General features: G+C 40.6%; 1 long non-coding RNA gene and 1 pseudogene across 2 annotated transcripts in view; one reads left to right on the top strand and one right to left on the bottom strand.

Annotated features, from left to right (window-relative positions):
• LOC145516292 (uncharacterized) overlaps positions 1-27,849 on the top strand; it is a 232,578-nt gene that overhangs the window by 4,583 nt on the left and 200,146 nt on the right. The gene's annotated exons all lie outside the window — the stretch shown is intronic.
• LOC145517067 (putative ATP-dependent RNA helicase DDX27 pseudogene) lies at positions 20,103-26,502 on the bottom strand (annotated as a pseudogene). Its single transcript, XR_014061956.1, has 2 exons — positions 26,314-26,502; positions 20,103-20,946 (listed from the first exon to the last, which is right to left on the bottom strand). The product of XR_014061956.1 is annotated as a putative ATP-dependent RNA helicase DDX27 pseudogene (transcript).

The raw sequence follows: 27,849 nt of genomic DNA, 5'->3' as shown, positions 1-27,849 counted from the left end.
TTTTCCTTAGAAAAAAGAGGCAAGTTGTTAAATTTTACTTTTATCATTAAAGACAAGTTAGTTACATTGGTATAGAATAAGTGACATCTCCAGCAGGTAGGGAGGAGTTATTTGTTCAGCCACTGTGCTTAGAATGTAGAGTCCTATGTTTCTATAAGAAAAGGAATCAAATTGGGCTCTAGAACTGGGACTTAATCTCTTATTGGTAAGTCAAACTCTTTGTGACCCCATGGACTGCAGCACGCCAGGCTCCCCTGTCCTTCACAATCTCACATAGTTTGTTCAAACTCATGTCCATTGAGTCAGTGATGCCATCCAACCATCTCATCCAGAATACCCATAGGTAGGGTCGTACTTTCTTGCCTGGAGAATCCCAGGGACGGCGGAGCCTGGTGGGCTACCATCTATGGGGTCGCACAGAGTCGGACACGACTGAAGCGACTTAGCAGCAGCAGCAGCAGCAGGGTCATACTTTAGCTCATGAGCACTTTAGAATCCATCTCGTCATTTCAAAGCTGGGCCTTAACTTCCATGTTCTGTCAAGGGCACAGGCATGTAAGTCCTAGGGAGTGTTGGTGGCTGCATGCATTCTGATATGGTGGGGTTGCACAGTGTGGGGAGAGAAGGCTGAGAAGTAGATAAGGGGGAGTGGATCACAAAGGGCTTCATAGGTCGGGGTTTTAAGAGCTTCTGTTAGATTCTGTGGACAGTTTTGGAAACTTTCCTGTGTTTAGGAATCACTTCGTTAATTAAATGGTGCCCCCAGGGTTTCCCTTTAAAGCCTCTAATGAAGTAAGTCTGGAGTGAGACCCAGAAATGCTTCCTGTTCTTTGAAAGGTACTTATTCATGGAAGGGAGCTGGGATCTGTGTAACCCTTGTCACATAATCTTCCCTGTTGTAGAGCAGACAGCTAAACCAGTGAAAATAGAGAGGAAAGTACAGTTAGGTTACTTAGGATTTGCCTGTGAAATGTTTGTCAGAAAGTAGTGTTCCATGGATGTCTCGCATCTCTGCGCATCTCGTGAGCGGAAGCACCAGCTGCCTTTTGTTCTATACTCTTTTTAAGGACATTTCTATAGAGAATGTCCTTGGAAGACAGATGTGCTGTCTCCTTCTAGAGCAGGAGGCAGGCTTTCGTGCTGTGGAGCACAGTGAAGAGGACATGTCTGTTAAGATGCTGAGCACGTTTGCCTGCAGGTCTGGGTTTCCTAACTGTAATACACGCCCACTCTGCCCCGCCAGCCTGGGCCTCATCAGCCCCCAAGGACTCCAGGGAGGAGAAACCACGTTTCTGTGATACCACATTGCTAACTCTGTACCCTGCAATTACGGTAAAATCTTTGAAATGTCACAGTACTCGACAGTGCCTGGGTGTGCTGATTTTATATCCCAGTTGTAGTTTATTAAACTTCTTTGATCTTTTCATAATTTTTTAATTTAATTTAAGAAGATTTTGGTCATTATTTCTACAAAATACTTTTCTGTTCCTTCCTACCCTCCTTTTCTGAAACTCCTGTTCACTTGTGTTGGAGAGCTTGGCCCTGATCTCTAAGGCATGTTTTTTTTTGTTTTTTTTCACTCAATATTTGTTTGCCTCTTTTTTGACTAGATTACTTCTGTTATCTATTTTCAAGTTCATTGTTTATCTTACACCATCTAAACATTTGACATTAAGGCCATCCAGTAATTATTTTCATTTTACTTGCACTTTCAACACTAGAATTTCCTATTGGCTCTTTCTTATGCTTTCCATTTCTCCCTTGATATTTCTTATTTGTTGAATCATTGTTAGTATATTGTCCTTTAACAGTCTGAACATATTTATAATTGCTGTTTTGACATCTCTTTATACTAAGTCCAATACCTAGTCCCACAGAGACAGTTGCTACTGACTACTTTGTTTTTATTTTTTCTAACATAGATCACACTTTCCTGATTCTGTATCTGATAATTTTGGTTGAAAACTGACATTCAAGATAAGGTACAGCAAGGACTCAAGATTTTTTTTTTTCCCCTCAGGACTGTTGAATTATTTTTAGTAACTGGCCTGAACTTCAGCTGAAAAATTAGTGTCTCTCCTGATGTGCAGCTCTGGCTGTGTCTGCTTATTTTATCTGTCTGTCTGTTTACTTCTTTATTTCTGCTATGGTCCCATCTATCTATGCAGAGTTCAGTGACCAGTTCCAGTGGTTTGAACAGAGTTGCAATCAGGTGTCTTTATTCTATAAGGCTTCTAACTTATGAAAACTGACTTGTCTGTGGGTTGAGAAATGCATTCAGATGTACATCCAGTGCTCAGTGGCTTTCATTTATCTCAGTGTGTTGGATCTGTCTCCCCCATACGTTCACAGGGAAGCAGGCAGGAAGAGGTATGGACAGCACATCTCAGTCCTTCTGCGGTTCTCCTCCTTCTAGGATCTTTCTATCAAGTCTCTGGCTGATGGCCTCTCGCCTGAATGCAGCCTGCCAGCTTGGGGTGAGAAATCTGTGCTCAACTAAAAATGCCACTTTAGGCAACAAGGTCGTGGTGTGTGAACGACCTCTGTCCTGCCTCACGGAGTTTCCTCTGGCCGTGATGCCACAGGCTGCCCCATCCAGACAGTCAGGAAAGGGAGTGACAGCTGGCGGGAAAGCTGCAGACTCACAAATGACTAAGTTGCCCAGAATTGTAATTTCTTTTTTTATAAAAATAAAGCTTCCCAATTCGTCGTCTTCTGCGTTTGGTAAATGTTCAGGAAATTGACATGGTTGTTTCTGACATTTTGTTGAGGCTTCTACTTGTTTTCTGCAGTGGGGAACCAGGTAAACATTTTATAACCGCCCAACCAGCAGCAGTGGGCTCATTTAAGAACTGACCGTATAAAACACCAACTTAAAGATGTTCACCTGTAGTTTTGTGAAAGACTGAACTTTAGACAATGTATGTAGTTTTAAGAAATTCCATATATTACCTAGCAGTGTAAGGGCTGGATTGCTTGAGAGGTATACTTGCAGTATTTTCTAAAAAAGCTGACACAGTATTTCTCAAATGACCTGCATCATTTTACATCCCCACCAGCAGTGTGTGAGTTCCCGGGTGAGCTCCAGTCTCACCACCCCTGGTATCTTCAAATCCAGTCACTCACTGTAGTGGGAATAAAAGTTCCTCCAAGGAAAACAGAGTGACTGTAGGAATCATCGCACTGTCACCTCTCTCAAGAGTCATAGTCCTGTTAGAGTTGTTTTCCAGTGTATGGAGACTGATTTTCATGTATTTTAATGGTTTTTCCAGCTGTTTACAGCAAGAGAATAACTTTTATTCCAGTTATCCCACTAGGACTGATAGCGGACCCAGAGCTCGAATGTGACCTAAGACTCCCTGATCTTAGCACTTCCGTGGTATTTTCCTAGCTTTTCGTTTCATTTATAGGTAATAATGCTTAGGAAGCAATAAACTGCCAGTTACCCTATGGACTGTGTCACAGGTGGCTTGGGTGTTTCTGTATCATTAGATGCAGGCTAACCATGCCTTGTCTTATGTTTATTCACTGTGTCTGTTGTGTTATATGGGGGTTTGTCTGTTTGTGTCTCTGTGTGGTCTATGTCTTTGCTTCCTCATTTGCATTTATTTTGCTACCTTGAGTGTGAGGTCTCCAGATGCAGCCTCCACGTGGTTCTGCCCCTCTCCGTGTACAGAGGTCACTCGGCCACCAGTGGAGCCTTCCTTCCCTTCCCTGGCAGTGTGTCTGGGCCTGAAACCACTTTGACTAAATAAAGTAGATGTTGTTTAAAACCACAGTGACTTGGGGTAGATTCTTTATATAACCCCAAATTCCAGGGATATTTATATTTTGTTTTCACCTGGGCCTTTATATGTTTATAATGTCCTTCATTTCATTTTTCCTTTCTTAGTTTTATAATGTATTAACTTTAATTTTTGACTTCCACATATTATAATCTCCCCAAAATACTCTTTTTCACAACTTCCTCTTGACAATTCTTTTCATTTACCATTGTGTTATTTCTAAGTTGTAAGAACACTTAAGATTATTATACCTTTTGTCCTATCCTCAATGTACTTTTCTTTACTCATGAAAAAGTGAAAATGTTTCGCGCTCAGTTGTGTCCAACTCTTTGTGACCCCATGGACTATACCCACCAGACTCCTCTATCCATGGAATTCTCCATGCAAGAATACTGGAGTGGGTTTCCATTCCCTTCTCCAGGGGATCCTCCCTTCTTCAGTCATATTTTTATTTAAATATATTTAGTCCTTGACTAGTTCTTTAACTGGTCTGGTTTTACCAAGTCATTCTATTTTTTGCTTTGTATTGGACAAGTCAATGTTCAGTTTCTGGCAATAATTCACAGGTATCCTTGACACAACTGGTTCAATAATGCATAATAAATTCAATGTTTTTTTGCAAAATACCTGGTGATGAATCATAAAACGAATAACCACAGATGTTTGACACATTTTATTTTCAAAGGCATCTTATATATTTTTCAAAGACTTTTTATGCTCTACATATATTTTCACCACCATGCTTTGTAACACAGAGATTCACCTTTGCATTGTACTGAATTAGTATTTCCTCAGCTTCTTTGAAAATATTGTCAATTGTGGTTATAGAGCAGACTCTATAGAAGAAACACATAGATACTGTTTTTTCAGTTATTTTGGCCTTGGCATCAACTCCTGGAATAAACAGCTAAGCGGTATTGGTAACATCCATTGACTCCTAAAGGCCCAAGAAAGTTCACTTGAAATTATTTGTCTTAGTTTTTTATTGACTGATAGTACTTTCAGTGTCATTAACTTGCCAAACAACTGTTCTGGCTGAAGGATAATAGTCTTTAAAAGGCCACTTTAAACACACTTCTTCAACTGCTGCAATCAAACATAATTAATTCAGCATGGGAACACTGCTTTCCCTGCTCTGCTACCAAAAGAATCACCCAGGAAATTACTTTGTTGCAGCCTTAATTTATTTATTTTTTTTGTATTTATGAAAGAATTTTGTCCAGGTGTTAGATTACATTATACAGTTAATAATTTTTTTGGAATGCTGCTTTCTGTGAGTTGAAAAGAATGGGTTTAGTATGGTAATACTGGTGTATATATATTATTTTAGCCCAAGTATAGTGTCATTCTGTAATAACCACAATGTTAACCATATATTTTGATAAGCAAATAATGAATACTCTGTTATGCCTTAAAATTGTGAGACTCAAAGTTCATTTTTTTCTTCTTTTGATCTAATGGGACCTTTACTTTCTGTGTTACCTGATGATCTCACATGCCACTTTTCACAGTTCTTCACTGTGTTTTTCACTTTCTTGATGTGCTCTTTCTAAGGAATTGTATTTATGTTTCATCATCAGTCAAGAGCTGAGACCTTGCACTCCTCCGCTTCTCCCTTCTGTGCGGTTCTAACTCTTGTGGTTTCAAAACATCCGTTTCCCTGTGTAAATGTGGTTTGAACCTGCAGTGTTACGGTGAGAATCCAGCATTGCTTGAGTCTTCATTTCTCTCTTATTTTTTCATGGACTAGCTTTATTATTCACAGACAACTTCTTCTCTGAATTACGAAATGGTACAAAATGGTGGTTTTCAAATTTCATCAATTTTCCCCACACTCCTTAGTTGGCCTTTTTTTCTAAGGAAGAGTTTTCTATCATGAAACTCAGCTGTCTGGTTTTGAAATACTATTCCTGTTGGAAACCAGGGTGGTGAGAAGCAAAGCCAGATCTGGGTGCGCTGAGGAGAGAATATAGAGCAAAGAGCACAGAGACCAGAGATAGTCCGTGCCGCGTGTTTTGATCTGAAGGAGAACCAAAGGTGTGTTGTCTCAGGAAGAAGACATGGTGGTGCTCAGGGTGTGGCTACAGGGTGGCTGGAGCTGTGCTGCAGCACCTCAGCATTCCACGAAGATGGAATGGAACTCGTCTGGCCACACTCTCAGACATACCTCAAAGTTGTGTTTGATAAGGGCCCCTGACCAGTCACATTGATGTGTGAAATTAATCAGATCACTGATCTGTTCCTCCACCCAGTTCACTACCTACCCTTTCCTTACAAAGCCTAACTTGTGTGTAAAGCCATTCATGGAATCCACCCTATCTGACACTCAGGCCTCCCAACCGCAAGGCTTCCTACTGGCCGTCCAGCTTGAAATCTGCAGAGACATGAAATGCAGAACCTTCTGAAGCAAGCAGGTCCACCTTTTGAGAACCCTGCTGTCAAATTCTTCCAAACAGTGAGCTCAGACCATCTCTCAGTATGCACACTTGTTCTGGCTCTGACCCAGTGGTGAGGAATGCAAGAAATCCCTACCCGATATATCTATACTTCAAATAGCTGAAAAATATTATCTCACTTTTGCATATTAAATTTTCTTCAGTTTTGTATGTTATGTCTCAAACAATTCAAATTCCTACAAGACTCAGTTCAGCTCTGCTGTTCCCTAAGTGTGTGGGCTTTGCTGTTGCTAGTCTCCTCAGAATTTGTGATGTTCATGGCAGTAATCGGATACCAGGAAGGGACCATCTGGTGCACTTTGAATAGTCAGTGCCCCACCCCCCACCATCCTATAATTTCTACGCAAAACTGAAGCCCTAGAAATAGAGGAAATAGAGTTCCTACAAATATTTGTGAGCAACGTAGATGTATTGATTTCTAGAAAGATTTATCATTGTTTTTAGGGTTTAGAAAGCCAATATAAAAACTTTAAACTCTACAAATGATATGTTGTGGAAATGAAAAAGAAGTCTGAAAACGGGTATGCTTCGAGGAGTCTTATATATGAATGAAGTCAGTTCCTGACCAGGCTGCTTCCACCACCAATCATGTTTACATCCTCAGTGTCCCCAGAATATAGCCCAGTGTTTGGACTGGGAGGCCCGGGCCCTGGGAACTGAGAACCTTGTACAGTGACAATATGTGTGGTAGCACTTACTGTCAAGTGGTCAGCTCAGTAGCTATACTTTTGTATATAATGTCAGAGAATCAGTGTAGTAAAGATATATGGGTTTTTTTTTTCTGTGTCAAACAACATTTTGAAAAGAATAAAAATATGTTAGGCAGGCAAAAAACCATAAGGAACAGATTTATCCTATAATGCAAGGATGGCCCAGGAGAAAATACAACCAGGGACTACTGGAGCCACTCTAGATTTTATGCTTTAGGACCTCTTTCTCTTGGCATGAGAGTGAAAATTGTGCTCGATAATACTTCATTCTTGATTCATCTTTGTGTAGGTGAAGCCTGTGACTAATACTTGTAAATGCAAAAGTTGCTAAGAACGCTAGTGTCTGAATTGGAAGGATTATAGATCTAGGTAGTAGAAGAGTTTCGATAGAACAGAAGAGTTTCTTCTGGGAATAAACAGTGGGAAAAGTCCCATAGTTTATGTTTGGTGTTTTTTTTTTTAATTTAAATTAGTTTATTTTCTATTTTTTAACTTTAAAATATTGTATTTGTTTTGCCATACATTGACATGAATCCACCATGGGTGTACATGTTTTCCCCTTCCAGAACCCCCCTTCCACCTCCCTCCCCATCCCATTCCTCTGGATCATCCCGGTGCACCAGCCCCGAGCACCCTGTATCATGCATTGAACCGGGACTGGTGATTCGTTTCACATATGATAATTTACATGCTTCAATGCCATTCTCCCATATCATCCCACCCTCGCCCTCTCCCATAGAGTCCATAATACTGTTCTATTTATCTGTGTCTCTTTTGATGTCTCGCATACAGGGTTATCTTTACCAATTGACTAAATACCATATATATGTGTTAGTATACTGTATTGGTCTTGAGAAAGAAGAATGGAACTGGAGGAATCAACCTGCCTGACTTCAGGCTCTACTACAAAGCCACAGTCATCAAGACAGTATGGTATTGGCACAAGGACAGAAATATAGATCAATGGAACAAAATAGAAAGCCCAGAGATAAATCCACACACCTATGGACACCTTACTTTTGACAAAGGAGGCAAGAATATACAATGGAGAAAAGACAATCTCTTTAACAAGTGGTGCTGGGAAAACTGGTCAACCACTTGTAAAAGAATGAAACTAGAACACTTTCTATGTTTTTAAAGAATATAGTTAATTCTAGGGACGTTAGAAGGAACATTAGATAAGTATTTATGCCCCATTTATATCAAATCTACCAGTCAACATTGAGTATAATTTCGACAGGTCAAATGTTGTATGTACATATTTTGGAAACAAATAGAAAGTTGCTTCTACTGCCTGTGGAATCCTATTAACAAAATGCATGTAGAACTTCAGCAGGAACACTGTCTTAATTGCTAAAGTGGGCAGTGCCTAATTAAAATGCACAGAATTGATCATTTAAATGGTAATAAAATATCACATCTAGACTATTGATTTTTTAAAATATGAAGGATAATATCCTTACTGGAGAGTTGTGGTGAGATGGTCTCTCTTCTACAGTCTTAATGGAAGTATAAATTGATAGTATATTTTAGAAAGCATTTTGGCAATGTCTAGTAAAATTGCTTTATAAGCTGGCATTTCTGTTTTAACAATTTATCCTCTAGATAATATTCTTCAAGTCTGAAAAAACATGTGCAACGAGATAGCACTTTTATATTAGTGACATGTTAGAAATAGCTGGGCTTCCCTGGTGGCTCAGTGGTAAAGAGAGTCTGTCTGCAGTGCGGGAGCCCCAGGTTCTGTCCCTGAGAGGAGAAGATCCCCTGGAGAAGAGACTGGCCATCCCACCCAGCATTCTTGCCTGGAGAATTCCATGGACAGAGGAGCCTGGCAGGTTCTTTTCACAGAACATAGTAAAATAATGCCAATAGGTGAGTGAAGTTTTATGTCAGTTCTAAAATGTAATGATCTCCTTGGGACCTTGACGTTAATCTTTCAAATAAAAATACACAGTTATTGTTCACAGCATTGCTTCCATTCTATATTTAGTTTTAACAAGGTTGGGACTTCATTTTTGGTAGCCAGGGAAATGAATTTAAACAATTTTTCTTTTTTTTTTTTTTTGCTTTTATCTTAGTTTGGAAACTGTCTGTGTGTTTATGGCTTAGACTTTCAATCTGTCATTTCTCTTATAAAATTTGTATTGTGATACTGATGCCAAGTGTCAAATCCAGCCATCACTAAAATGCCTCTGTTCAGACTCGCAGCCTTTAACGCAGGAGCCATAAAGGTTTTATTGCTCTGGTGAGTTAAAAAACATCCCAGAGTCTTGGTAGGGCTTTTAGGTCTTGCCATCAGTTTGTAATGATGGCCAAAACAAAGGTGGGGTATCTCTGAAGAGTTGCACTCTAAACAATCTTTCCCTTGGTCTGCTCCATTTTGACAGGCAAGGAGCATGTTTTCTCAGATGCCTTTTTCTTGGTCTTGCAGGAAAACCCTGCAGTGTTTCACTGTAGAATATGATAGCAGCTGTATGCTTTTCATGTATGACCTTTCTTATGTTGAGGTGATTACCCTCTACTCCTAATTGCTTGAGAGTTTTTATCATAAAATGGTGTTGAATTCTATCAAATGCTTCTGTATCAATAGAGCTAAACATATGACTTTCAGCTTCCATTCTGCTAATGCAATTCATCATATTGATTGATTCTCATATGTTCAATCATCCTTGCATTTCAGGAGTGAAATCATTGGGTCATGGTGTAGGATCCTTTTAACGTGCTGTTGAATTTGGTTTGCTAGTGTTGTATTGAGAAGTTTGCATCTGTGTTCATTGAGGATATGGCCTGTAGTTTTCTTTTCTCATGGTGTTTCTGCCTGGCTTTAGAATCAGAGCAAGGCTAGCCTCATAAAATGAGTTTGGAAGTGTTCTTCAATTTTTTGGAATAATTGTGGAGTTAATTCTTTAAATATGTGATGGATTTCCTTGTGTTAAATATACGTATATGCTTAGTTGCTCAATTGTGTCCAACTCTTTGTGATCCCATGAACAGTAGCCCGCCCGCCTCCCCTGTTCATGGGCTTCTCCAGGCAAGAACACTGGAGTGGGTTGCCATTTCCTTCTCTAAATATATATGTATATGTATGTATGTGTGTGTATATGTATACATATGTATCTGTATATGTGTGTGTGTATATATATATATATATGTGTATGTGTGTGTGTCTGTGTGTGTGTATATATATATATACATATATACATATACATGTATATATATATATATATATGTGGCATTTCCTTGGTGGCCCAGTGGTGAAGGATCTGCTTGCAATGCAGGAGACGCTAGAGATGCGGGTTTGATCCCTGGATTGCGAAGATGTTGGAGGAGAAAATGGCAACCCACTCCAGTATTCCCCTGGGAAATCCCACGGACAGAGGAGCCTGGTGGGCCACAGTCCCTGGGGTCGCAAGAGTCAGACACGACTTAGCAACTAAACAACCATGATATATATACCAAAATGTCACAATATATTTTCTGATTTCTGGGAAAGCTGCAGATATCCTAATCAAATTTCCAAGACCTTTTTAAAAATAGCTTGCCAAATGTCAAATCAAGCTTCTGGCACCATCCAGACTTGGTCATGAGCAAATTATTAATAATTGAAGATAGAAATATGTGGGATTAAAAGTAAAACTTCCTGGAAACTGAGTATATGAAAGGCATCTACAGTTATTTAAAAGCAGCCTGAACCCAGCAGTGAGTGCGAGCTGTGCAGACCACGGGCAGCAGGTCTGAGCAGTGACAAAGGGCAGCGCAAGGAAGACACCAGCCAGTGGCCACCATGGAGTGAAAATAGAGGAGGGGGCTGTGAGGACTTAGCAGAAGTCACTCAGCGCTGGAAGAGCTGCAGGTTCCAGCGTGTGTTTCACGGTAAACTATGTGCCAAAGGAGACTCTTCATCTCTAAGATCAACCAAGCAAAAATAAAATGAAATTGTCAGTAGGATGCTGCATACATGAACACATTGCTACATGTTGGATATCTTAGTAGAATCCAAAGGAATAGATTGTATAAATCCTCAGAGAAATGACAGAAGAAAACAATGTAAGCAGTAGCATATTAATTTAGATTTCAATTTGAGGCCAAATGTCAAGCAAAATATGTTAACATGTGATTGTCAAATTGAGCCTGCTTTGCATAGTTTCTTAAAATTCTATATATATATTTTATATATGACAAACCTAAACAACATAGTAAAAAGCTGAGGCATCACTTTGGTGACAAAGGTCCATTTAGTCAAAGCTATGGTTTCCCAGTGGTCATGTATGGATGTGAGACTTGGGCCATAAAGAAAGCTGAGTGCCAAAGAATTGATGCTTTTGAACTGTGGTGATGGAGAAGACTCTTGAGAGTCCCTTGGACTGCAAGGAGATCCAGCCAGTCCATCCTAAAGGAAATCAGTCCTGAATATTCAGTGGAAGAACTGATGCTGAAGCTGAAGCTCGAGTACTTTGGCCACCTGATGGGAAGAGCTGACTCTTTGGAAAAGACCCTGATGCTGGGAAAGATTGAGGGCAGGAGAAGGGGACGACAGGGGATGAGATGGTTGGATAGCATCACCGACTCAATGGACATGAGTTTGAGCAAACTCCAGGAGTTTGTGACGGACAGGGAGGCCTGGCGTGCTGCGGTCCATGGGGTCACAAAGATTCAGACAGAACTGAGTGACTGAACAACAACAAAATGTAAGTATATATAAATTTTATTCAGTTAAGTTTATTAAGTTTTTAAATGTTGTAGCAGGCTTTCTAAAAATGCTAAGTTTAAAGTTCAGCACATTGCTACATATATAAACCTGAAATAGACATTAAAAGTCCTGATTGCCACTGCAATAGATGTATATCCTTGTGTTAGCCTCATAACCTGAAACTCAAATGCACTGTAAAATAGTGGTTATAATCATTTTTCTCTTTTACAAAACTGTTCTGAGGAGCAGACATGGTGATATATATTCAAATCCATGGGAAAGTTCTGTGCAGTTGTACAGTGTTATTGGAATGACCCATGACCGTATGTTAAATTGTAGTTTTGAAATTTGCCATCTTTGCCAGCCTTTTTTGTAGTCGAAGTGCTTGACCCCTCACAGTACCATAAGCTTTGTGAGGGAGATAGTCCCACTTGTCCCAAAGCCATGGTGATGGAGAAAGTGACCTGATGCCTCATCACTGATTCGTTCAGGATTCCTCTAGGATTCCTCTCTTTGTGTAATACAGTGATGACTTCTTCTGGGATTCCTGCTGAACCTGTTGGAGACGCAGCATTGCTCAGCTGGGAGGCTGGGTTTGAAGCTGCCTTTCACCCTTTTCCATCATGTGAATAAAACGTGTGTTACATTTTAGCCTGGCACATGCAGTCAGTGCTGGTATCTTATCACAGGCCTCCGAATCCAGCTCTCTGGAGTCAGGGCCACCCCTGCTCTCTTTGATTAGAAATCTAAGAGTCCCCCCTGCTGACTCTAGGTGTGTAAAGTAACACAAGTCGGGTCCCTTAAGCAACAGGCTTTATGAGCCTCAAAATCTGTCTATTTGCACTGCATGCAAGTGGTGGGGTGGGCAGCACTGCGCACCATCCAGGACTTCATGGCGACCAGACCAACATGAGGCTGTTGAAGGTTCATCCAGATGGGTGCAGTCTTGAAGCAGGGCTGTAGGGAATCCAGAGTGCTGAGGGAGACAGTTGGGTGAGTTTCAATTCTGACTTGAAATACACCCAGAGAAGTCTTAATGCCTTCGCCAGGATGGAAGATGCCTAAACCCATGAAAGTTCAGTTCAGTTCAGTCCCTCAGTCATGTCCGACTCTGCAGCCCCATGGACTTCAGCATGCCAGGCTTCCCTGTCCGTTACCAACTCTCAGAGCTTGCTCAAACTCATGTCCATCGAGTCAGTGATGCCATCCAACCATCTCATCCTCTGTCATCCCCTTCTCCTGCCCTCAGTCTTTCCCAGCATCAGGATATTTTCCAGTGAGTCAGCTCTTCGCATCAGGTGGCCAAAGTATTAGAGCTTTAGCTTCAGCATCAGTCCTTCCAATGAATATTCAGGACTGATTTCCTTTAGGATTGAATGGTTGGATCTCCTTGCAGTCCAAGGGACTCTCAAGAGTCTTCTCCAACACCACAGTTCAAATGCATCAATTCTTTGGCACTCAGCTTTCTTTATGGTCCAAGTCTCACATCCATATATGACACTGGAAAAACCATAGCTTTGAACAGATGGACCTTTGTCAGCAAAGTAATGTCTCTGCTTTTTAATATGCTGTCTAAGCTTGTCATAGCTTTTCGTTCAAGGAGCAAGTGTCTTTTAATTTTATGGCTGCAGTCACCATCTGCAGTGATTATGGAGCCCAAGAAAATAAAGTCTGTCATTGTTTCTATTGTTTTCTCATATATTTGCCATGAAGTGATGGGACCGGATGCCATGATCTTAGTGTTTTGAATGTTGAGTTTTGTTGAGTTTTAAGTCAGCATTTTCACTCTCCTCTTTCACTTTCATCAAGAGACTCTTTAGTTCCTCTTTACTTTTTGTCATAAGGGTGGTGTCATCTGCATATCTGAGGTTATTGATATTTCTCTCAACAATCTTGATTCCAGCTTGTGCTTCATCCAGCCTGGCATTTCATATGATGTACTCTGCATATAAGTTAACTAAGCAGGGTGATAATATACAGCCTTGACGTACTCCTTTCCCAATTTGGAACCAGTCCATTGTTCCTTGTTTGGTTCTAACTGTTGCTTCTTGACCTGCATACAGATTTCTCAGGAGGCAGGTCAGGTGGTCTGGTATTCCCATTTCTTTAGAAAAGAAAAATATCTATTCTGCCTCATTGACTACGATAAAACTTTTAACTGTGTGGATCACAATAAACTGTGGAAACCCATGGAAAGCTCCTCAAAAAAACAGCATTGGAACCAAAAAAACTGAAGTTGAATCCCCTGCGGAATTAATAATTCCCCTACAGGACTTAAGGGGGACAACACTAATACCAATACCAATACTAATACTAATACCAATCAAAGCTCACTCTGCCTGGAGGACGCCGGAACAGCAAGGCGTTCCTTTACCGCTGTGGCAGCTCCCTTGCTGAAACCACCTCCTGTCGCAGGTAGCTGTGTCTTTGTTCCCACAGTTCTCTACTGTTTTTCCATCACTGCAGATGATAGATGGATGTTCCTCCTTGTCTTCTGGGCCAAGATGGATTTCTTGCGAAGATCATGTCCCCAGGAACCACGGAACATAGTTGAGCCCAGGTGCAAATCTTCTCTCATGATTTGAATATTATGCAAATAACAGTCTAAAATGCCCCATAAGAAATGTGGCAGTTACCACAGAGCTCAGCTTTCAGGCTCCCAGATAGAGAATGTAAGAAGATGCTTCCAGCAAAGGGTATTTCCAAAGCTATTTTCGGAAAAGAGTAAGATCCAAAGTTCGGAATGTATTAAGTGCTCTCTCTGGAAAGCACACCACCGCTTGGAGTACAAGATTGGTGTTTCTCTGTGGGACCCTCCTGTGCTCATTAAAAAAACGATACATATTCATCACTGCTTCTACAGCATGAACCAGGCAACACAGAAGGGACATCTGGGAGAGCAGCCCATGGACTGAGAAGTTCTGTTACTAAGTAATACTGGTTATATTTTGTCCTCATCTCCAAGTATTAAATATTTGAAAGAAAAATTTCCAAACTCCAAATATGTCTCTTTTCATTATTTGATTAGAATCAGAATTCACTAGTATTGAAATATAAAATAAGTTTCCTTCAGATGCAGATTGTTAAAGCAAGCTCCTATATTTTATTAGATTTTTCTCAAAATGATTATAAGTATATCATGAAATACGCTTTTGTGCATAGATGGTTGCAGATGAATAACACATTTGGTTCAATAACATTTATTGAGTTACTGTATTAATTTTTTTATCTAGTGAATTGAAAAATAGATGCACAGATACATATCGCTGAGCTTGGACAAGTGTGCAGCAATGGCCTTATGAGAGTACACAGGAGCAAATAATTGATTTTGATGAGGAAAATGGGAATCAGCAGGACCCTCTGGTGAGAGGTGGTATTTGAACTTGACCTTAAAGATGGCTCAGGCGAACTCAGAGGGTTTCTGATACACATAGGAATCACCTCAGATATTTCTCATGCTAGGGATTCATGGGCCGACTGTATAGTCAGTTTTAACCCTGATTGGCTGAATTAAGATAGTGTTGATTAAAATGCAAATGGTGTAGTTTGTCTTTGGTGACTATTGCCTGGAGTGGGGAGAGGAAGGTAACTGCTAAAAATAAGAGCTGGTGGAAGGTTAGGAGAGCATTCTCAAGATGAAGTTTTGGCAAGAATTGTTCATGGATTTACAGCAGGAGACACAGTTTCATACATGTGTTTTAGGGAGATTGATTTGAAAGAAGGATGCTCCCATCTCGTTTACTCCTGACCTGAGGGCCTGGAGAAAAAGCCATCCCAGAGCTGCTGAGCTTTCAAGGTCTCCAGTGGCCTTGAATGGGGATGTGGGCACAGGACGGTAAGATCGTGTGAGTTACAGATGGGAGCCTCCTCCAGGACATGGTGATGGGTGGGGAGGGGGCCCTGAGGAGCCGTTGGTGGGAATGGAGGATAGACCATTTATTTGTAAAATTCTGATTTTAAATATAGAAATGTATGGGTTTATTTTTTTCTGGTTCTATCCCATCCTTTTCTGGTTTTTCTACATAGAAACACAATGTTTATAAACTCCATTTTTTAGTTCTATGCCTGATGTTTAGTTTTGTGTTTCCCTGATGGCTCAGTGAGTAAAGAATCCACCTTCAATGCAGGGAACAGCAGAGACACTAGTTCGATCCCTGGTTTGGGAAGATCCCCTGAAGAAGGAAATGGCAGCCCACTCTGGCATTCCTGCCTGGGAAATCCCATGGCCAAAGAAGCCTGACAGGCTACAGTCCAAAGAGCACAAATAGTTGGACATGACTGAGCAACTAAGCGCGCATCAGGTAAAAGGGCTGTGCATTCATCTTAGGGGTCTTTTGAGAGGCTAAGAGAGTTTTTATGTGTGTGCAGACCGGCACACGAAAACCCATTAACATCTGTTCTTTGTCTCCATCTAAAGATTTACAATGGATGAGAAAGTCCAAGAAAGAAAGCCCACCTTAGATATTGTAGTTGTACAAGCAGAGAAAGACAGTGATTGTACAGGAAAGAAATGGCACTGATATGCCTTCTGAGTTATTCCCAACCACATCTCTAGAGGAATCTCAGTCTGCTCATTTCCTCTACATCAAATTCTGTTGGTTCCAGATTTTGTTTATAATTATCTGTTTGTAAAACTGCCCTTTTTATTAAGCTTGTGTTCCTTACAAATAAGAAATTGGGCATAATTGATTTTTGGTCCTCTAAGAGTCTAGTTACACCTGGAATATTTGTTTTCAAAAAAGTCTGCTGAATTACTGAGTGGCCACATAGAAAGCTTTAGAACTCAGATGCTTAGATTTGTATGTTATGCACATTCCAATCAAATACAGAAAATACAAAATGTTACAGTTTTATACCTTCATCCCCAAAGAAAAGGCTTACAAGGGAGACTGAATAATCTCAGGCCAACTCAGAGAATATTTGAGGTTTCAAAATCAGTTTTATATTTTTCTTTTTGTAATTAAAAACTTGTTTGTAAGCCCCCAGTTAAAACTGTTGCTCCTTTAATTTTTTTAATTCAACCTTTTAAAAAATCCAAGCAAATACATGCCATATTAGTCCATTTTGTGATCTTCTACTACCTAAAATCTCCTATAGCAACCTCTCATGATACAACTGGGCCTTCCTACAGCTTGTTGGTGTGTAGGTAGACAAGAAAGCATGAAAATTACTGAGAATTTTCTTGTTTGCCTTTCACAAAGCAAAGGGAGAATAGTATTATGAAAACAAGGCAAACAAAACAGAAAGCATATGGGAATGCCATCCAAAGGTGGAACTATGACAGTCCCCGAGGAGACATGCAAACACTCAGCACAACATCAAAACCAAATTAGGGAAACACATTTGGAAAGTGTCACTCCTTTTATCCTGGGTGGGTACCACCATCTGTGCAAAATGCCCAACTGCATGGGTGATTGACAGATGGAGATGCAGAGACATCCTCCCCAGTGAGGGGCTGAGTCAGCCTTGTCATCCTGAGAAGGTAGCTGCCGGCTGAGGGGCGGTCTGGAGCTCAGTGTCAGTCAGAGCTGAGTTCTGATCCCTGCCAGTCTGTGTATTTGCCAGGGGGTTCTGTGAGACAGAGGACTCCTGGGAGATTTCAAATTATAAAGGCCTTTGTTATGCATTGATTATCCCACCTTTTAATGCAGTCCTTACTTTGTAGGATGGTAAATGATTTCCAGTAAATGATGGTAAATGGTAAATGATTTTTGTAGATGTAGATGGTAAATGATTTTTTGGGGATAATTGCAAACTAAGGAATTGGAAATGTTTTGTAAATAATAGAACAGGAATGAGACTGAAATTGGTAAACTTCTCTATTTACATACTTTAGAGTTTCAAGAGTTATTTCTTAAGTAATTTCCAAAATCAGGCCTCAGTATGGAAAAATCTGTGTGTAATTAAACAATAAATGTTTTAATGGAAAGCAAGATTCTGCAGCTACTCAAAGAGTAATTGACTCCTAAGAGTATCATTACAGAACTAATAAAAATTAGGATAAAAAGCCTCTGTGAACAAACAAGAAATGTATTTTACTCATTGATTTGTTTCTTCAGCAAACATTTACTAAAATCATACCCTGTTCCTTCAGGAGCTAGTGCCTTAGAAGAAAAATATACCCCTATCTTATAGAGCTAAGCTTGAAACTAACTGAAATAAATAATGCAAAGAGATTTCTGTGATAGACACAGGGACATTCCTTTTCAAAACAGTTTCCTTGCATTTCTTCAGGAAGGAGAATCTCCACAGGGTGAGGACGGTTTGGTGGTGAATAAGCCACCCTTTCTCTCCAGGCATTTGGAATGATATTAGCCAGTCTCCATGAGTCACTGTAAGTGACCAGAAAAAGACCTCTGGAATTAGCAGCCATGTGAATCTAAGGAAAACAGGAAATATACTGTGCATCACAAAATCACATCATAAGATCACTCCTCAAATTTATTATTGTACAGTAGTCACAGTGTGGCCCCTCTTCAAGGGTGACCCTAGTTAGGTGCCCGATTCTGTCTCCCTCATCCATACAGGAACTAAGGCCAAGCACTTATTTATGGTTGAAGCATGTTTGGTTAGATAGTGGGATTGGCCTGGCTCAGACGTTGGCAATATTTAATATGCATAGTTGTCCTTATCTTCTGCTCTGATGGCATTCCTGGAAGGAGCGGTTCCCACATCTACTCCCAGACGTGCTCCTGGACACGGTCTCCCTCCTGTTATCCTCCTTGTTTCCGCTGCTGGTGTTAAGGAGACTGCCTGTACTGGGTGGGTGTTATATCCTGAGGTGCTTTCAGAGAAGTGACCTGCAGTCATAAGCTCAGTGTCCTGTCATTTGGGGAGTAAAGGAAAACTGGCATTCTCTCGTATTCCTTCTGTCTGGTCGCTCCTTGTGTGAGGTTGGAATCTCAGGGATCATGTGGCTCCTCTTCACTCATTACAGTGTGAACGTGAAAGCTGTCCACCCTGTGTAATAAAGGACATAGCAACAGGTAGCTGCAAACTTTGAAAGCATATCCTCATTGTTTTACTTGCATTTGAAAAGCATTTTAAATTTCCTCTGTGTATTCACATTTTGTATATTCAGTGTTCATCATCTCCTTAGCATCTGGGGAGAGATGGTCCCCGGAAGCATTTCAGAGTCACAACAGCAGGGGCCGAGCAGTGTTCTCTTATGAAGAGGGAGAGATGGACATGAGGGGGCCTGGGGAGGCCAGAACCAGCTCCCCCCGCCATGGGGGAGGGGTCAGAGGTGAGTCTCCCGCTCCACATTTGGGGTTCTCAGAGGATGAACGACTCTGTCCACATTTTCTGAAGTAAGGACAAGAGAGAGAAAATTCCCCTCAGTGTTGTGGCCCACCTTGTGTTAGCCAGAGCAGCTGCTTTGATTTCTTCTCTAGCATTAACTTCTTTCCCTCTCCGCAAGAAACTAAGGACTTAAGGAAAGGCATGGATGAGGACACAGTTGTTAATATAGTGAACAAGTTGTACTTTTCATATACTGTGCTATTTAGGTCTAGATTTGGGGTCAAGAGGACTCTGGGAGAAAGCGCTTTTGATGGGCATGGACAACTAAGGAGACTCCTTTTATAATCACACTAACACTGAGATGTCAAAAGCGGTATGAAGCTGAGAGCCAAAATTCCCCTCTTTGAGAGACATCAGGAACGGATTAGGATGGAATAGAATTTGTGTTCTATTATTAACTTCCCTCCACCTACTGGGCTTATTTTGCAAGTTGCTGGAAAATGAGGAAGCAGAGAAAGACCGTGTCTGCACTGAGGAGTTTTGGTGTGAAATTGGAAAGGAGTGAGGCATGTGATGGTGGTCTTGTGTCTTCCAAAAATCAGTGATAAGAACGACCTGTGACTGATTTGAGAGTCTTCTTTCCACAAGGAACACCGCTGAAGAGAAATGAACCATTCAGTTCAGTTCAGTTCAGTCAGTTGCTCAGTCATGCCTGACTCTTTGCGACCCCATGGACTGCAACACGCCAGGCTTTCCTGTCCATCACCAACTCCCGGAGCTTGCTCAAACTCTTGTCCATCAAGTCAGTGATACCATCCAAGCATCTCGTCCTCTGTCATCCTCTTCTCCTGCCTTCAGTCTTTCCCAGCATCAGGGTCTTTTCCAATAAGTCAGTTCTTCCCATCAGGTGGCCAAAGTAATGAAGCTTCAGCTTCAGCAACAGTCCTTCCAATGAATGTTCAGGACTGGTTTCCTTCAGGGTTGACTGGTTAGATCTCCTTGCAGTCCAAGGGACTCTCAAGAGTCTTCTCCAACACCACAGTTCAAAAGCATTAATTCTTTGGCGCTCAGCTTTCTTTATGGTCCAACTCGCACATCCATACATGACTACTGGAAAAATCAGCTTTGAATAGACAAACCTTTGTCAGCAAAGATCTCTTTGTCTCTGCTTTTTATTTATTTATTTTTTCCACGACCCCCAGCTTTTCCCTTTCTTTAATGTACAAATGACAAAGACTTATCGAAGTTTTAAAGTATTTTTTACAGAGAAAAGAGAGACCAAGCCAGGATGACTTCCCACAAGGAAGAGATCTAAGAGCTGCCCAATGAACTTCCTCAGCTCACCACGGCTACTTCCTCCTCTTGTACCTGGATTTAGATTGAAAGTTTCCTCCTCCTCTCTGGTGGGGCAAGCCCAATTTTTTTCTTTCTTCAAAGGAGGGGCCAGCTCGATACTGTTTCAGGGCCTTCTTGCTCGTGTTGGTGAGTTCGTCATCAAATACTGATTTCTTCACCTGCTTTTGCTTCTTTGCAGGTGCCCTCACTGGCTCCTCCTCGGGCATTGTTCAGGCCCCGCTTAGCTCTGCAGTTCCTCTTGGCCAGCCGCTCAGCAAACATCTGTGCCTTGAGGATTTCGAACTGGGATCTCTCCTCTGCTGTCATCTCCCCCCTTTTTTTTTGGCTTCCTTCATAAACTTCTTCCTTTTCTTCTTTCCTCTTAAGGCTAAGTCAAACTCCTGCAGAGCCTTGGCCATTTTTTCCTTCTTCCTCTCTTCCTTGGTCTGGAACCAGCTCTTCTCAGGCTCAGGGTTTGGTGCCTCCTTCCCTTTCTCCAGGAGCTGCTGTGCTGTGTTGATCTGGGCTTCCGACTTCTACATCTCTTTCTCCTCAGCCTCTAATTACAGAACTGCATACACATCTTTCTCCATTTTCTCAATCTTCTCCCGGAATTTGAGGATGACGTCCTGGGGCAGAATGTGGGCCTTCACGGAGGCCTTGGCAGCCTTGACAATTTCCTTCAACATCTTCCGCTCCTCCTCCCCATGTCTCTGCTTTTTAATATGCTGTCAAAGCTTGCCATAGCTTCTCTTTCAAGGAGCAAGTGTCTTTTAATTTTGTGGCTGCAATCACCATCTGCAGTGAATTTGGAGCCCCCCAAAATAAAGTCTGTCACTGTTTCCATTGTTTCCCCATCTGTTTGCCATGAAGTGATAGGACCAGATACCGTGATCTTAGTTTTTTGAATGTTGAGTTTTAAGTCAGCTTTTTCACTCTCCTCTTTCACTTTCATCAAGAGGCTGTTTAGTTCCTCCTTGCTTTCTGTCATAAGGGTGGCATCATCTGCATATCTGAGGTTATTGATATTTCTCCCAGAAATCTTGATTCCAGCTTGTGGTTCATCCAGCCCACCATTTCCATGATGTACTCTGCATATAAGTTAAATAAGCAGGATGACAATATACAGCCTTGACATACTCCTTTCCCAATTTGGATCCAGTCTGTTGTTCCATGGCCAGTTCTAACTGTTGCTTCTTGACCTTCATACAGATTTCTCAGGAGGCAGGTAAGGTGATCTGGTATTCCCATGTCTTTAAGAATTTTCCACAGTTTGTTATGATCCACACAGTCAAAGGTTTTGGCATAGTCAATAAAACAGAAATAGATATTTTTTCTGGAACTCTCTGGCTCTTTCAGTGATTCAACAGATGTTGGCAATTTGATCTCTGGTTCCTCTGCCTTTTCTAAATCCAGCTGGAACATCTGGAAGTTCTTGGTTCACATACTGTTGAAGCTTTGCTTGGAGAATTTTGAGCATTACTTTGCTAGCGTGTGAGATGAGTGCAATTGTGCAGTAGTTTGAGCATTCTTTGGTATTGCCTTTCTTTGGGATTGGAATGAGAACTGACCTTTTCCAGTCCTGTGGCCACTTCTCAGTTTTCCAAATTTGCTGTATCTAGATCATTCTAGATACACATATTTCTTTAATTACATTTCAGATAATTTACTAGGACAAAGAACTGGAACCCTGGTAAGGAATAGTCACATATTCTCCATGCCTTTCCCAGCATATGCTGATGTAGGATTATTTCATAGGTTCTTCTGAGCCTTTTGAACATCTGTCACTGGTTATCACTTCAAGTCGTGCTAATAGGCAACCTGCTGTCCTTAGTCACAGTGGTGTCCAACCTCTGAAGGTGAGCACCACGTCCCCCTTTGCCCAGGAGTTCCATCTGTGGTCCCAACCACTGAAGTCCGAGCTTCTTAAACCTGTGTCCTGAATGTTTGTGGTATGCCAGATGCGAAGCATTAGGACTTTTCTGGAAATTGTTTTTATGGGAGGAAATGGTATTTTAAATAAACAACAGTTATTAATGAATTATAGCAGTAACATGAAAGAAAATAGCACTTCTGTTTGCATCTCCAGACTTTCAAAGAATCAGAGCAATCAGTCTTACACTGTGGAAAGATTTCCTGGCAAATGTCTCAGAGGCATTCATCTAAGCTATCAAGTCAATTTTATTATTCTTGACAGAGAACTCCTTGAAATGCTTTTATAATATGTTTATTAAGTAAACTTTCTTCATTCCCCTGATCTTAGAAGTTTGAAACCAACTTACAGTGCTAGGCTTATTCTCTTGAAAAGCAGCAAATAAGTTTTGCTTTTATAATTTTGATGCATTTGAAGATATTTGTTATAAGAGATACTGCTGCATTCTGACTTAATATAGCATTGCTTCATAAAAAATAAATGTTTACTTCTGTTAAGTAGGATAGTTTTGAAATGTCAGCATCAGAACTAAGTTTTGCAAACAGCTTTGACTTATTAAGGTTAAGAACATATTAATTCTCAGTTCTTATTAGGAAACACAGTGTTTCTCATTATTGAAAGTTTAAACGCAGAGTCACAGTTTTTCTGTTGTTATCTGCTTTTAAAATCAGATAAAAAGACATGTTTGATCTTATTTTTTGTACATTCACTTTCTCACTAGAATAAAGAGCTCTGGAAGTACAATGCTTTTGTGATACAGAAACTCTAGTTCAAAGTTGTCATTCTTTATAATGTTTCTATTTCAAAACCTTCTGAGCCCAAATATACATATTTTTAGGCCATGAAATCACAAAAAAGCAACTTAATATTTATTATAAATCTCATTTGACCTCAGTGGTTTATTTAGCTTGTAATTTAACAGGCACATTTTGATCTTTTAAATTCAGGCATCAGGTACCAAGGTGGGCGGTAGGTGAGTAAGCGCTCCTCTTGGCACAGTGCTGAGATGTGCAGCAGGAGTGCCCTGTGGATGGTGCAGAGGTCCTTGTAGACTGAGATCGATGGACCAACTTCGGGAGAAGGTTTATCCCCAGTCTCTTTCTGGAAAAACAAGCCATGTTTGTTACGATGCAGTTTCGGCAGTGCATGTAGGACAGAAACATGCATAAATAAAGTAGATGAGATACATAGATCCATCTCTCTTCTAGCATCATTTTCCTTCTACATGGACAGTGTCTTTCAGCATTTCTAGTACTGTGCATCTGCTGCCAATAAAATCATCCAACTTTGTATGTCTGAAAAAGCCTTGGGTCACACTTGGTTTACAAAGAAAATGTTGCTAAAAAATAAAAAGTTTTGGTTGACAGAACCTTCCATTCAGGAATGTAAAGACGTATGTGCAATGTCTTCGGACTACAATGCTATTCTTTCAGAAGAAACTTCTGCCACCACCCTTGTCTTTGTTACTTTATATGAAATGTGTCTTTTTTCCTCCAACTGCTCCAACAGCTTATAATTTCTCTATTATAAATTGTGAGTAATTTGAGTTTTTTAAAAGATGCCCTGATATTTTTGTGAATGGTTTTGCTGCTTAATGTTTGTAGTTTCTTGGATCTAAAGGATTATACCTTTCGTCCAATTTAGAACATTTTCAGCAATCATTTCTTCACATATTTTTCTTCCCATAATCCTTTAGAAGCAGAAAGGATTATGTGTAGGTTTGGCTGTATGGTGTTATTCTACACCTCACTGGTTTTCCAATTTTTTTTAAAAAAAATTAACATTATTTTCTCTTTCTGCTTAATTTTAAATAGTTTCTATGGTTTCAAGTTTATTAATCTTTTATTCTGCTCTGTCTAATCAGACATTGGTCTCATCCAGTATATTATTTATCTTGGACTTTGCATTTTTTATCTGTAGAAATTCAGGTTTTCCTTTCTTTTCTGTTTTTTTACATATCTTTTGTCTCTACTTTACCTTTTTAACATGTGCAGTAAAGTTATAACAACTTTTAATATCCTTTTCTGCTATTTTAGCTCAGCTGGTAAAGAATCCATCTGCAATGCAGGAGACCCCATTTCGTTTCCTGGGTCAGGAAGATCCCCTGGAGATGGGATAGGCTACCCACTCCAATATTCTGGCCTGGAGAACTCGATGGACTGTATAGTCCATGGGGTCACAAAGAGTCAGACACGGCTGAGTGACTTTCACGTTCACTTTTCACTTTTCTCCTATTTATAAAATCTGTCATTTCTGAGTCCATTTTGATGAACTGATTTTGCACTTTGTTATGGGGAATATTTTCTTGCTCATTTGTGTGTCTACATATCTTTGATTTGGGGTAGACATTATTACCTTTTGGGGTTCTAATATTTTTGTAAGACTATGACAGCTGTATTACCATGTATTTCAGCTGTGGTCTACTCTTTATATATCGTTATATATTTTAAATTACATACTTAGGCCTGGACCTTTGTTTTTGACTCTTTTTATTATATGTTCTATCTTTATTACTGATGCATTAAAATCTTTTCCAATACCATCACTGCCGATAGGATCTTAATCCTGTTGTTGCTTTGAAATACCTGTGCTCCTTGCCTGAACATTTATTTTGGTCTCTGATATCAGTTATTTTTTAGCAATTATGAGAGGCAGTGTGGGTGAGGGAACCAGTGTAAGCTTCTGTGCTTAGAAAGACATGGTACAGAAAATTGGGCTCCAGAAAGTTACCCTCTCGGGGATTTGAACTAGATGCACAGGAAGGAGCGATATTAGTATGAAACCTAAATTAGATTGTAATGAATCAGTTGGGAGGGTGGAAGGAATGGTTCAAGGAAGAAATTCCTTCAGACCAATCTGACTTCATCTTTTTTAGCTCATCATTCACTCAGGGCTTCTAAATCACTGTGATGTTACTCTTGAGTCTTCTTTTTTTTTTTATTTATTGATTGATTTTAGTTGGAGGCTAATTACTTTACAATATTGTAGTGGTTTTTCCCATACATTGATACGAATCAGCCATGGGTGTACATGTGTCCCCATCCTGAGCCCTCCTCCCACCTCCCTCCCCATCCCATCCCTCTGGATCATCCCAGTGCACCAACCCTGAGCACCCTGTCTCATGCATTGAACCTGGACTGGTGGTCTGTTTCGCATATTATAATATACATGTTTCAATGTTATTCTCTCAGATCATCCCACCCTCGCCTTCTCCCACAGAGTCCAAAAGACTGTTCTATACATCTGTGTCTCTTTTGCTGTCTCGCATATAGGGTTATCGTTACCATCTTTCTAAATTCCATATATATATGTTAGTATACTGTATTAGTGTTTTTCTTTCTGGCTTACTTCACTCTGTATAACAGGCTCCAGTTTCATCCACCTCATTAGAACTGATTCAAATGTATTCTTTTTAATGGCTGAGTAATATTCCACTGTGTATATGTACCACAGCTTTTTTATCCATTCGTCTGCTGATGGACATCTAGGTTGCTTCCATGTCCTGGCTATTATAAACAGTGCTGCGATGAACATTGGGGTACACGTATCTCTTTCAATTCTGGTTTCCTCGGTGTGTATGCCCAGCAGTGGGATTGCTGGGTGGCAGTTCTATTTCCAGTTTTTTAAGGAATCTCCACACTGTTCTCCATAGTGGCTATACTAGTTTGCATTCCCACCAACAGTGTAAGAGGGTTCCCTTTTCTCCACACCCTCTCCAGCATTTATTGCTTGTAGACTTTTGGATAGCAGCCATTCTGACTGGCACGAAAAGACAGCCTTCAGAATGGGAGAAAATAGCAAACGAAGCGACTGACAAAGAATTAATCTCAAAAATATACAAGCAACTCCTGCAGCTCAATTCCAGAAAAATAAATGACCCAATCAAAAACTGGGCCAAAGAACTAAACAGACATTTCTCCAAAGAAGACATATAGATGGCTAACAAACACATGAAAAGATGCTCCACATCACTCATTATCAGAGAAATGCCAATCAAAACTCTTGAGTCTTCTGCACCAGGAGTCCAGACCTCACATACTGCAGAAACAGGCTCTGGTTAGAAGAAAGCAAAGGTAGATGGTGGCTAAAGCAACCCCAGGCATTTGTTCTGTGACCTTGCATGGTCCTGCGGGCTGCCTGAGCTCTGGGGGCTGGCTCTCACTTGCCTTTTCCCATGCGCTGTAATGAATGAGTGGCGAGCTGGAAGCCCCTTGCAGTCTTCACTGGCTGTCAGCTGGGACCCAGCTCTGATGTTGCCCGGAGCCTCTCCATGGCCTCGCCTTGTGGCCTGGCCCTCCTCCCACCTTGACAGCTGAGTTCTAATAGCAAGAGTCCTGAGAGAGACATCCATGCTTACGCTGAGAAGTGCTCTGATGGCTAATATGCAGAAGCACCTGGCTTTGACATCACACAGCAGAGGCACTTCTAGTATATTTTATTTTTCCAGGCAAGTGGAAAGCCCTCCCAGGTCCAAAGGTAAGGCATGGAGACATGCCCTTTTGATGGGAGAAATGCCGAGTGTGCCTGTGTGTTTAAAACACACTTGTGACTATTTTCCGTTCCTGAATGTGGAGTAGAATGGGAGCATGTTGGGATACAAGAGAATGATTCAGTTGTTCTCCTGTGCAGCCCACAGCATACATATTAATAATATTCTCTTAAGGTTTTCTGACGTCGGTTTCAGCATTTGTCACTGCTTGGATGCTGGACTGGGATGATCCCTCACCGTCTCATCTTCTAAGTGTCCCGGGTAATTATCAGTGCTGGGTTCTTGAGAATAATTGGCTGAGTAGCAAGGGATGTGAGGCCAACGTGCAGTGAAGGTTTTCTGAGTTCCATATTAAACACAACATTAGTAATCCTCGTGTTATCGCTTGATTGCTCCTGTGGTGAAATTATTAGGCCATTATTTTCCTAAAACAGCATTTTAATGATAAACATGAAAAGTATACAATTTGCTTTAGTTGTTATTTGTTCCTCAAGGTTAATGTGTTTGTCACATTGTACTAAACGCTCATATTAACCATTAGAACACTTAGTGTAAGCATGGATGTCTCTGTGCAACTAGTAAACAGGACAAATTAGAACAATCGTCACCATGGTTCTCAGGTTTGTGAATAGTGAATAGGATGTGATAGATTTTTTTAACTTGTAGGACAAATAAAAATAAAATTATTTCTGTGATTCTCTGTGCTTCGTGTTTGAGGCATTTAGTATAACCTGTGAGTGCATGGTTACAGCAATGACAGTGATGCTAGAATCAAACACTGGATTTTTTTTTAGTTGATATATGTGTTTATTGCAAATGATCACCACAGTAAGTTTAGTTAACAGCCACCACCTCACATAGTTACCAGTTTTTTCCCTTAAAACACTGGATTTTATACTGTAGCATTTAAACCAAAAGAAGTCTCAAGTTAAGGGTAATTGTTTTCTAGGAGAAAACTGCCAACTCATTTTCAAATACTTCTTTTTCATTCCTGCATTTAGATACTAAATATTATTTGACAGGAGTGTGGTTCAGTATGACACATGGCCTGAGCTTTCCCCTCGATGTTTGAGCTAAGAGGCTGTCAGTCAGCCCTGATCTGCTAGTTCTGTGTTCCCTATAGTTTAAACTGCAGAGCTGAAGCCTGCTTTGGAAAATCTCTTAGGTCCTTGCTTAAAAGGAAAAGTGATCTAGAATGTCCAAATCCAT

Source organism: Giraffa tippelskirchi, chromosome 8 (genome assembly GCF_054371585.1).
Source record: "Giraffa tippelskirchi isolate mGirTip1 chromosome 8, T2T-mGirTip1v1.2.pri, whole genome shotgun sequence".
NCBI lineage: Eukaryota > Metazoa > Chordata > Mammalia > Artiodactyla > Giraffidae > Giraffa > Giraffa tippelskirchi.
The sequence above is the reverse complement of the archived record's forward strand: the minus strand, read 5'-3'. Positions and strand labels throughout refer to the sequence as shown.